General features: G+C 32.3%; 1 long non-coding RNA gene across 1 annotated transcript; it reads right to left on the bottom strand.

Annotated features, from left to right (window-relative positions):
* Positions 1–6,373: 6,373 nt before the first annotated feature.
* LOC143053797 (uncharacterized) lies at positions 6,374–7,201 on the bottom strand. Its single transcript, XR_012971456.1, has 3 exons — positions 7,119–7,201; positions 6,836–6,907; positions 6,374–6,506 (listed from the first exon to the last, which is right to left on the bottom strand). It is a non-coding gene; the product is annotated as an uncharacterized LOC143053797 (long non-coding RNA).
* Positions 7,202–11,237: the final 4,036 nt, after the last annotated feature.

The raw sequence follows: 11,237 nt of genomic DNA, 5'->3' as shown, positions 1-11,237 counted from the left end.
AAATAATAACCATATAAAGTCTTATTGATGGTCACTCGTCAAATAATAACCATATAAAGTCTTATTGATGGTCACTCGTCAAATAATAACCATATAAAGTCTTATTGATGATCACTCGTCAAATATAACCATATAAAGTCTTATTGATGGTCACTCGTCAAATAATAACCATATAAAGTCTTATTGATGGTCACTCGTCAAATGATAACCATATAAAGTCTTCTTGATGGTCACTCGTCAAATAATAACCATATAAAGTCTTATTGATGGTCACTCGTCAAATAATAACCATATAAAGTCTTATTGATGGTCACTCGTCAAATAATAACCATATAAAGTCTTATTGATGGTCACTCGTCAAATAATAACCATATAAAGTCTTATTGATGGTCACTCGTCAAATAATAACCATATAAAGTCTTCTTGATGGTCACTCGTCAAATAATAACCATATAAAGTCTTCTTGATGGTCACTCGTCAAATAATAACCATATAAAGTCTTATTGATGGTCATTCGTCAAATAATAACCATATAAAGTCTTCTTGATAGTCACTCGTCAAATAATAACCATATAAAGTCTTATTGATGGTCACTCGTCAAATAATAACCATATAAAGTCTTCTTGATGGTCACTCGTCAAATAATAACCATATAAAGTCTTATTGATGGTCACTCGTCAATACAATTTGATTTGTACGTACTCTAAATCTGACAAATAAATACATATTCCATGTATCACCAGTCAGACTAGTAGCATTTTATGTTTGGTATCAATTTTCTAATTATTATTCTATAAAAAAAGGAAAGACATTAATGAAAAGTGTTTTTGGATTCATAAATACCGTACTCTAAGAAAAACAACCGTAATTTTGTAACGTGATACATACAATTCCTTATGCAGAAAATAATGGATTACACCTTGTGTTATAACTACAATATAGCTTAACCTCTCACTTGTATGACACGTTCATATAATTCCAACAAAAAAAAATCACGAAAACATGTTTTTCTTCCGTTTATACTTATATATAGAGATTAAATCCATGATGATGACTTCGAAACGTTATGAGTTTGGTTTGAATTTTTGAAATACTAAGGCTTTCTTCTCTACCTCAGGAATAGATTAACTGTTTTTAGCAAAGTTTTCGGAATTTGTGGTCCTCAATGCTCTTCAAGTTCGCACTTTTTTGGCCTTTTTAACATTTTTTTGTTTTAATGAGTTTATTTATGTTATTTTCCTAGTAATCATTCTTTTGAAAGGTGGTGGGATAAACAGGTACGCCTTCATTTACAACAAAAACATTTTTCGACATTATTTAGACCCAAACCTGTGATTCAGCTTTTACTTAATTCAGTATCAAACCTTCATCAAACAAAAACAACAAGACAACGATATTATCAAGACTTATACATCACTTTTTGATACTGTAATAATGTCTTTCGTAGCGTTAATGCTCACCCGGCTTTCTAAATTATACACTTTTTTGGTGAATATTTAAAAACCACTCGGTCATTGGTGGAGACTTTATGGTCCTTATCAAATATGAATTGTGTCGTTATGTTTACTAAACACTAATTATGTTGGGATAACTTATTTAATCATGTATATGTATATAACTTTTATTATACTGTCTTACTTGATACGCATGCTGATCCATTCCAATATGTATGTGCAGAGTTCAAGCATAGACATATTTTATTTACACATCCTAACATTGTCTGACATTCATGAGAAGACTTACAAAATTCTCCTACTGCTTTCCCTTTAATGAAAAAAAATAAACAGAATACAATGTAACTTTATAACTTTATTTTCAATATAAATTACTGGAATTTTGCTTTCAATATAGAATAAGTTTAAAAAACAAAATTACTAACATCATGATCTGTACTTTAGTGTTCGATGTGAGCCAATGCTTGTTGAAGGCCGTGCTTTGACCTATAATGGTTTACTTCTGTAAATTGTTAAATGGATGGAGTGTTGTCTCATTGGCACTCACACAACATCTTCCTATATCTATTTAGTGTATCTATTTTAAACACAGTGTTCTCTACATGGAGAGATGGTTTGAAATAAAAACTAAAAGACGAAACTTTGAATCTAATATCATAAAAATTGGAAATGGGCATGTAAATATGGCCATTTAAAATATTGGCACCGAGCATCGCCAAAATTAACACTAACTGCAAAAAAGCACATCTGGTTCAGTGCACCTTGTAGCATTGATACTATCTATTTTTTACTTCGATACTCAAATATCAAGTTGTAATAATGTTCTTTTGCTTATGTGTATTATAAATGTATTAATTACTCAGATAGCATCTGTCATGTGACCAATACAACTGTGTTGTTGAACACTGACACTGGTTTCTAATACAAACTAGGTTACTCTGTCATTCATAAGAGGATGTACAGGAAGAGCTGACAACTTTCTCTTGAAAATATATAATAATGAACACACATATTTAATTACAATTGAAAAAAGCAAGACTTAACAACTTATATAGCATGTAGTGGTTCAGGATGTGAAATTTGTGATCAAAGTTAAATTTATTTGTAATGCTTCTTACGAAATAAATATTTGTTGTACTGGGAAGACATTTAAACGCCTTTGAAAACGTTACCAAGAAGTTGCAGTTTTCCGCTTTGGAAAAATAAAAAAATAAGGCAACTAGAATTCGGTATCTGCGAATGACTTTACAGAAAGAAATTTCACGGTTCAATTATATCCATTTTGTTACCTATTTTCGGGGTTTCCTGGAAATTTCCGCTGATTAAAAAATACTGGGAATTTACACTTGAACATTACAATTTTGATAGAAAATCAACAATCAGCTGTCGCAGATGACATCTCAAACTATATATTATTAAATAATTAAAAAAAAGTATGGGTTAGTGGGCAAAAGTTTCAATGAAATAACATTGGATAAAACAAGGGGATTTCTAATATCTAGCAAAAAAAATAAAAACAAGAGCAGCAGACACCCATAAGCCTCTGCTTTTGATAGAACAAAATGTTTGGGACTGGTTACTATTCAATCGTTTTAACTAAGCATAGTTTTATATTTTTGTTTGATGATGGTCTAACAATGAAAACTGTAATGAAGAAACCTATTCAAAAGATAGAAACTTCTCTGCAAATGTATGTGTTTTTAAACGAAATGATTCATATACATACGACTAAGATGCGCACATGTCAAATCCCCGTTGCAAAGAGATCGATTGTTGCAACAACTCCCACAAACAATTGCATGTCCTGCAGACTGTCGTCTTCCAAATATAACTTGATTTAAATTCAAACAAAGCTGTAAAAATAGGTTTCCAATTGATAGTTAACTTAACCTTTTTGCATTTGAATGCGTTTTTTTTTAGTAGTTTGTAGTTAGCTTCTATACAAAACATAAGTGGCAAATGCCTAGCATATACCTAGGGTTATGCCAAATCAATGACTAGTTTAGATGTTGCGGTGTGTGATCTCACATTGTGCATGTTCTTGCGGTCTTAATTCTTATGGTTGAAAAAAAGTGGTTTAAATTTTGCATTTACAATTTGTGTTCTGTTCCTAAGTGAACTATTCTTGTTATGCGTGGATGTACATGACGATGATGCAAGCATATATATATATTGATTACCTAAAACTAAACAACATTTATAATTAACCCCAGAGCAACCAGGCATCATATATGCCTGATAGGACACGACACTGTTTTAGTGTTTATAAAAGAAGATGTAGTATTATTGCCAATGAGACAACTTTCAACAAGAAACCAGATGACACAGAAGTTAACAACTATAGGTCACCGTATATCATTCAACAATGAGTAAATCCCATACTGCATAGGCAGCTAGTTTCGCCAGAGAGAATAATTCAACTGAAAATAAATTTTTGTCTGCTATTAATGGATTTTTATTTTATTTGTCGGCGTTGCTATGAATTTCAAGCTTTTCGCTAAAAGGATATATTCCTGATTTGATAATAATCGTGGTTATAGCTTACCTATTTGCTTGTTTACCATTTGCAGTTTTTTTAGCATATCATATTCATTCCGTTCCTAGTCTGTCCTAGAATTATTTCTACTAAAACGACGAGCTATATTCTTTTTGAGCTAATTTACCCCGCCTATCAACTAAATGTGTAATTGGCAGAACTATTTGCAAAGTATATATCATTTTACTCATCCTTTATTTTCGGCTTTGAGCGAAGGTGAATATGAAAGCGCTTTAGACGCAAGACATCTACACCTTTTTTTCCATACCATTTCATCAGCCACCAGATGTAGTGCACCAAATAAAAGGAACGATTTTGGTTCAGCTTCTCTCGGTTATATGGCGTTACCACTTACCTTAGCATGTTTACATCCTAAGTCGTAGTAATCGTGATGTGTGTGCGTACTGTATTTGTGCAAGTAACATACCTAAACATAAAAAAATGTAACAAAATAATTTTGAAGTTTTCCCTGTTGATATATATATATATATAATAGAATAGCAATGCGAAAAATCGTGAATTCTGATAGTTTTGTTCAAAGCAGCAAGTTTTATCAATACTTTGGACAGTAAAATATAACAATTATTAGATAAATTTATTGTTGTGTGTTTTAATTCGTTTCGTGATAATTTTTTGTTTATTGTATAGCTCTTGAACTGTGCTAAGTTCTGTGATACACAAACAAATGTCATCCGGGCCCGTGCTTACGTTATGTAAAGTTTATTCATTCTGTTTCTACATTTGCGAAAACTATCACTGTGTAGATATCTCTACTGGCTTCTTCCACAAATAGAAACTGACCGAGCCTCATCAATATTATTGAAAGTAACATTAAAACACCAATTACGTTCAATAAATTAAACAATCATTGCTGCTTCATAACTTAGATAAACATTTTATGCAAAGTTACCTCGTTGTCATCACACAATATTTCTTTGTTGCATGACGCTGGATCAGTTACACCACTACACGACAGACATTGCTGAATGGGGACTGAAATGAAATAATAAGTTTTCTCTGAGGCTAAAATTTGAATGTACACATACCGCCATAACTAGTTAGTACAATTTCATTTATCTAATTACTAACACAATTCTATTTTGATAAAATTGTACTTGTTATTGCTTCCATAAAATACCGTAATTACAAACCAGATTTTGAACAATATAAAAAAAAAAATTGAAATTACCTGTGACGTCACATTTGTAGCGTTATAATCGTATGGCAATGCAGGTTTTTTTGTGCCTTTTATATGCTGTTTTCGGTTGTTGTTTTTTTTAACGTGTTCGTTTTCATTCTGTGGTGAGTCCCCACTTCGGTGTTGACATAAAAGCTACAGTAATAAACCGCTGTTCAAATTGAACATCTATTATATAGTCATTTATTTTCATAACTTTACTGCTTGCAAGGATATTTATCTAAATACTAAGGATTTCCTTGCCCCCAGTGCAGATAAAATTAGCCGTGCTTGGCACAACTTTTTGGAATTTTGGTCATTGATGTTCTTCAATGTGGTAGTTTTTTTTAATTTCTTTACTTTGTTATCTGGGCGTCGCCTGTGGGTCTTATAAAGACGAAGCGCGCGTATTGGGTATTATATTGCAGGCCTGGTACCTTTGACAATGTTTGATAGCAATAAGCATGTCGAAATGTCCTATTGTAATATTCATTTGTGTATTTCTCTGTCTGTAATGTTCTTGCATTTATTTATACTGTAGTCCTGTCATCTAATGATATCATTTTAGTGTTATATTTAACAATGCCATAATAGCGGGAGGTTTGGTTAGCCACAAAACCAGGTTCAACCCATCTTTTTTTTTATTTTAATGTTCTGTACGAAGTCATGAAAATCGCAGTTGTGATCATATAAGTCGTTTCTGTGTGTGTTGCATTGTCGTTTTGGTTTTTTTGTTGCACTTTAGTGTTTTAGTAGTTTAGTTCTTTTCCTTCTATACTAGATGTATGTACCTCAGTTTTAGTTTGTTAATCGGATTTGTTTTCTGTCAATCGATTTGTGTCTTTCGAACAGTGGTCTACTCCTGTTGCCTTTATTTAAACAAATGTCCTCAAAATTTACATTGATAGTTGAAATTGAGTGAAAAAACTCGGCTTGTTTGGAATACATCATAGTACCTGTATAAGTATTGGTGTCCACTGTCTATCGCTATATAGATATACGAATTAGTATGAGTGCTAATAAGTCAACTCTCTACCCAAGCGACAATTTAAAAATAAACCCATTATAGGTGAAAGTACAGCCTTCAACACAGAGTCTTAAATATATGTTTAAAACAATGCAGTTGTGTTTTGACACAGCGCTTATGCGCCAAAAAGATGAATAAATTGTACAATTGTTTAGTTCAAGACAAAACGATTTCCTTACCTGCCGAATCATCACATAGTGCATCACCATTGCAAAGACGGGTATCATTGCAGCACCTTTGACATACAATATGGCTTCGTCCTATATCTCGTTTACCAAAAATTACACCAGTTGATGTTGTTTTACTACAAAACTTAAATGAAAACAATTGCTACAAAAATCAATAAATTTATAGACAAATAAGATAAATAGCATAGTCTATGTTAGACAAAAAAGATAAATAACATAGTCTATGTTAAAGGTTAAAACGGGAAATACAAAATGTAAGTAGCATAAATTACTTAAACTTTAAAAGACATACAGATTGGACTTTAATTAGGTATATAATAACACAAATAAACATAAAGAAAAAGGGGGCAAGTAGTACTGACGTATATCTTCCTTCAATTCAAAAGAAAATTAAGTAAACCGATTTCCATAATGAACTATATTATGACCTTTTTAAAATTAGAATATGATTACCTCAGGGAATGTGCAACCTGCATCGTATTTTGTTTGACCATCGTCTGTTCTGAATCTGTGCAAGTAACAAACCTTTGAGAGAGAAAAAAAATCATTGAAAGGCAAAGAAGTAGAACAAGAATATGTAGTTGTTATCAATAATTGCACTAAGTGGATATATTCTAATTGTTTTAATTTACCTTCGATTATCGCGTTATATAAACATTTATCGTCAATGTCGATTCTTCAAAATATAGATTTTTCGGTCTGAAACAAATTTACTCCATATTGGTTTTTAAGTTACCTTATCGTTGTCGCATTTTTCAAAGTTACCACAATTGTTTATATCGTTAATACCACTACAGGAAAGACAACTCTGACCACAATCTAATCTGCAAAGATGGATAATAACTCTCACATTTGAAAATGACATTTATCGTTTGAAACTTGACAATAAGATTCCTTTCTTAATCATCTCATCCCCTGCTGCTAGTCATAAATATGCAATACGATTGACGAAAGGGGTCTTTTGGTTTTGTTTTTGCTTAGAAACTTTTCTGATAGATGTTTCTTCGGAGTTTGGTATGTTTTTTATGTTAATTTTTTCATACCATATTTTCTGAATATTGACCTTTTCTTTAAACAACAAAGGACAAGAATTATATAGAAAATTTTGCATGTAGAAGTTTAAAACATCCCTCATTACTTTGATGTTCCTGATAAAGATAAATGTAGAAAACTTTTCGGATGCATCGATTTATAAATTGTAACATTTATGTGCATCTGTTATTATTTTTACACCACTGTGCACGTTTACAATAGAAATGGATTTCAATTTAACGTACGGGATGTTTACTGGGATTTTTTCGTGGTCTTTTTCTCGATACCTTCATGGTAATATTTTCTAATGGCAAAATTATACACTATTGATTTGCACTATCGTAGAAGGTTATCGATATATCCGAGATTTGTACTTTTTTTATACTCGTACATCATTTTCTTTACATGAGTCAATAAGTTAAAACGAGGATGCGCTGATTGAAGAAACATATGATAAGTTCGGCAGTATGAAAGTTGGGGTAGGACTATTGAGTCTCAACTAGGATGGTTTCGTATTATGGGTTGTAAATGTCACCTTGGCACAGTATGCCTTGCTTTAATCCATATTATGTGTTTTCGTCTTGTTTATATTGAAAGTAAATTAGCACGGAAAACATGTTCAATGCATCTCCTTTAAATTGAAACCAGGTTCAATCCACCATTTTCTACATTTGAAAATGCCTGTACCAAGTCGGGAATATAACAATTCGTTTGTGTTCTGTTTTGTCATTTCAGTTTGCCATGTGATTAGGGACTTTCCGATTTAACTTTAATTTTTGTGATTTTTCGTCACACTCCATCAATGCTTAGAGAACAACAGCGGTAACACAATGAGACAAATCTCCACAGCAGACGGCATTAAAGAGGGACGAACAATACCAGAGGGACAGTCAAACTCAAAAACCGAAAAAAAGCTGACAAAAAATCTTTGGACTCTTTTTTTAATTCAGTAATAAACATTGTTGATATACGTATTCAACATTTTAAAGAACAATTTACTCTTAACAATAACCACAATAAACCTATTTCTCGTATCAAACATAAACTAAAAGAACTAGCCAAGGAATTTGTTTTTCTCCCGGCCGATAAAGCTGCTAATAATATTATTATTGTTTGACGTAAATTTTACATTGAGGTTCTACAAAAAGAAATCACCAAATCACCAACATTCCAACTGACTCCATTTTCAGAAAACGACATCTGTAACAAACATAAACTTTTAGCTACCGCTTTACAAGCAGAACCAAAACAATGAAAGTCCCAACTATGTATTGGCTTCCGAAACTACACAAAACACCTTACAAATATAGATTTATTTCGTCTTCAAGCCATTGTTCCACTACTAAATGATCTATTCTTCTTACCAGTACACTTGGTACAATCAAAAACCTGATAATAAATTGTTCAAATAAGGCCTTCGAAAATAGTGGAATTAATTACTTTTGGAGTGTCAAAAACTCGTTGGAAGTACTTGATAAATTGCATGCTTATATTGGTAATTTTGAATCTGTTCAAAGTTTTGATTTTTCTACCCTATATACCACATTGCCTCACATTCTCATTAAGAAAAAATTCACACACCTAATTAAATGGGGCATTTAAAAAGTCAGAATGTGAATATATATGTTCAAACTCTTTTAGGTCATTTTTTAGTAGCAATAAACAAAAAAACTATGTCAATTGGACATGCTTTGATACTATATCTGCCCTGGAATTTTTACTAGATAACATTTTTGTTCGCTTTGGAGATTCCGTATATCGCCAGGGTATCGGAATTCCAATGGGGACTAACTGTGCGCCACTTATTGCGGACCTGTTTTGTATTGCTATGAGTTACAATTTATGACAAAAATCAGCAAAGACCCATCGAAATAACATCTGATACACAAATTTAATAATACTTTTAGATATTTGGATGATATTTTAGCTCTCAATAATGACGACTTCAGTATGTATACTAAAGAAATTTATCCTGTTGAACTTACTTTAGATAAAGCTAACATATTGGTATAAGGACATCATTCGTAAATATAGCTCAAAATGCAGACTTCTTATACGTTCAGGTATTTCACATCCAATATTTTATGGAAATATTCTTTATAAAGCACAAAAATGTCAGTATTTACCTCAGAAGCTAACAAAACCTTTAAATAGACTTATTAAAAAGGGATATAGTTACGATTCTGTTGTCAGGTCAATAAAGATTGCATATTTTGGCGTTAATATTGATTCACTTATAGGGTCTTTGCATCGGAACTAAACACATTTATTCTTAATAAACCAGTTGTTGGCATGACACGGTTTATGTTCTTCTCATATATGTTATGATGGTATGATACTAAACCCCTCACGGGGGGATTGTGCCTGATATTCATATGATAAAATCATAATCTTTCAATCAGTTTAATTGAGGTCCGGAGCTGGCATGTCAGTTAACTGCTAGTAGTTTGATGTTATTTATGTATTATTGTCATTTTCTCTATTTTCTTTGGTTACATCTTTTGACATCAGACTCGGACTTCTCTTGAACTGAATTTTAATGTGCGTATTGTTATGCGTTTACTTTTCTGCATTGGCTAGAGGTATAGGGGGAGGGTTGAGATCTCACAAACAGGTTTAACCCCGCCGCATTTTTGCGCCTGTCCCAAGTCAGGAGCCTCTGGCCTTTGTTAGTCTTGTATTATTTTAACTTTTAGTTTCTTGTGTACAATTTGGAGTTTAGTATGGTGTTCATTTTCACTGAACCAGTATATATTTGTTTAGGGGCCAGCTGAAGGACGCCTCCGGGTGCGAGAATTTCTCGTTGCATTGAAGACCTGCTCGTGACCTTCTGTTGTTGTCTGCTCTATGGTCGGGTTGTTGTCTCTTTGGCAAATTCCCCATTTCTATTCTCAATTTTATTGATAACGCCATGGCTACAAATGAAAAAGACAAACAGACAAACAATAGAATATATGACACAACATAGGACAAACTAAAGAATAAGCAACACGAACCCCACCAAAAACTAGGAGTGATTTCAGGTTTTCCGGAATGGTAGGCAGATCCTGCTCCACATGTTGTACCCGTCATGTTGCTTATGTGATAACAAATCCGGTCAATAGTCTTACTCGGTAGGTTACATTCATGAAAGGGAAGGGTATTGTAGTTACGACGTAACAAACATATCCGATATCATTTATGAAACGGTTATTCCATAACAGTCAACCAACTCGTGATGGCGTCCGTAAAATTACGAAGGGATAATTTCAATTTCACCATTTTGAACCCTTGATTTAATAGCTTCCTTGTGAGAAGCAACCCTCTATCAGGAAATTCCTGATAGGAAATGCAGACACGGGAATATCATATCAATTGGGAGATATAACTAACTAACTAACTTATTTTATTCAGTATAAAATCCAGTACAAAAGGATCATCGCTGAAACACATGAACACATATAAAAACATATACAAAACAAAACAACAATAAAACATAACAGTCAACAATTTTGACACTTATAACAAGCAAGAGACAAAACTCACACTTCAATAGTATGCAATTATTCCCACTGATGAATGTCTAATCAAAAAACATTTGTCTATATATATAAGAAATCTGGTGAGAACATCAGTCTCCGAACAGTTCATTAAATATTTAAATTCATCAAAATTATCTTAATTACAAAAATATGGTATAATATTAACAATGTCATTATAAAACTTTTCTCTCTCGTCTTGATAGAGGTTGCATTCACATATAAAATGAAACTCATCTTTAATTTTGTTATCAATACAATGTTTACATATTCTTTGATACAAAGGCGTATTATTATATCTGCCT

Source organism: Mytilus galloprovincialis, chromosome 12 (genome assembly GCF_965363235.1).
Source record: "Mytilus galloprovincialis chromosome 12, xbMytGall1.hap1.1, whole genome shotgun sequence".
NCBI classification, from domain to species: domain Eukaryota; kingdom Metazoa; phylum Mollusca; class Bivalvia; order Mytilida; family Mytilidae; genus Mytilus; species Mytilus galloprovincialis.
The sequence above is the reverse complement of the archived record's forward strand: the minus strand, read 5'-3'. Positions and strand labels throughout refer to the sequence as shown.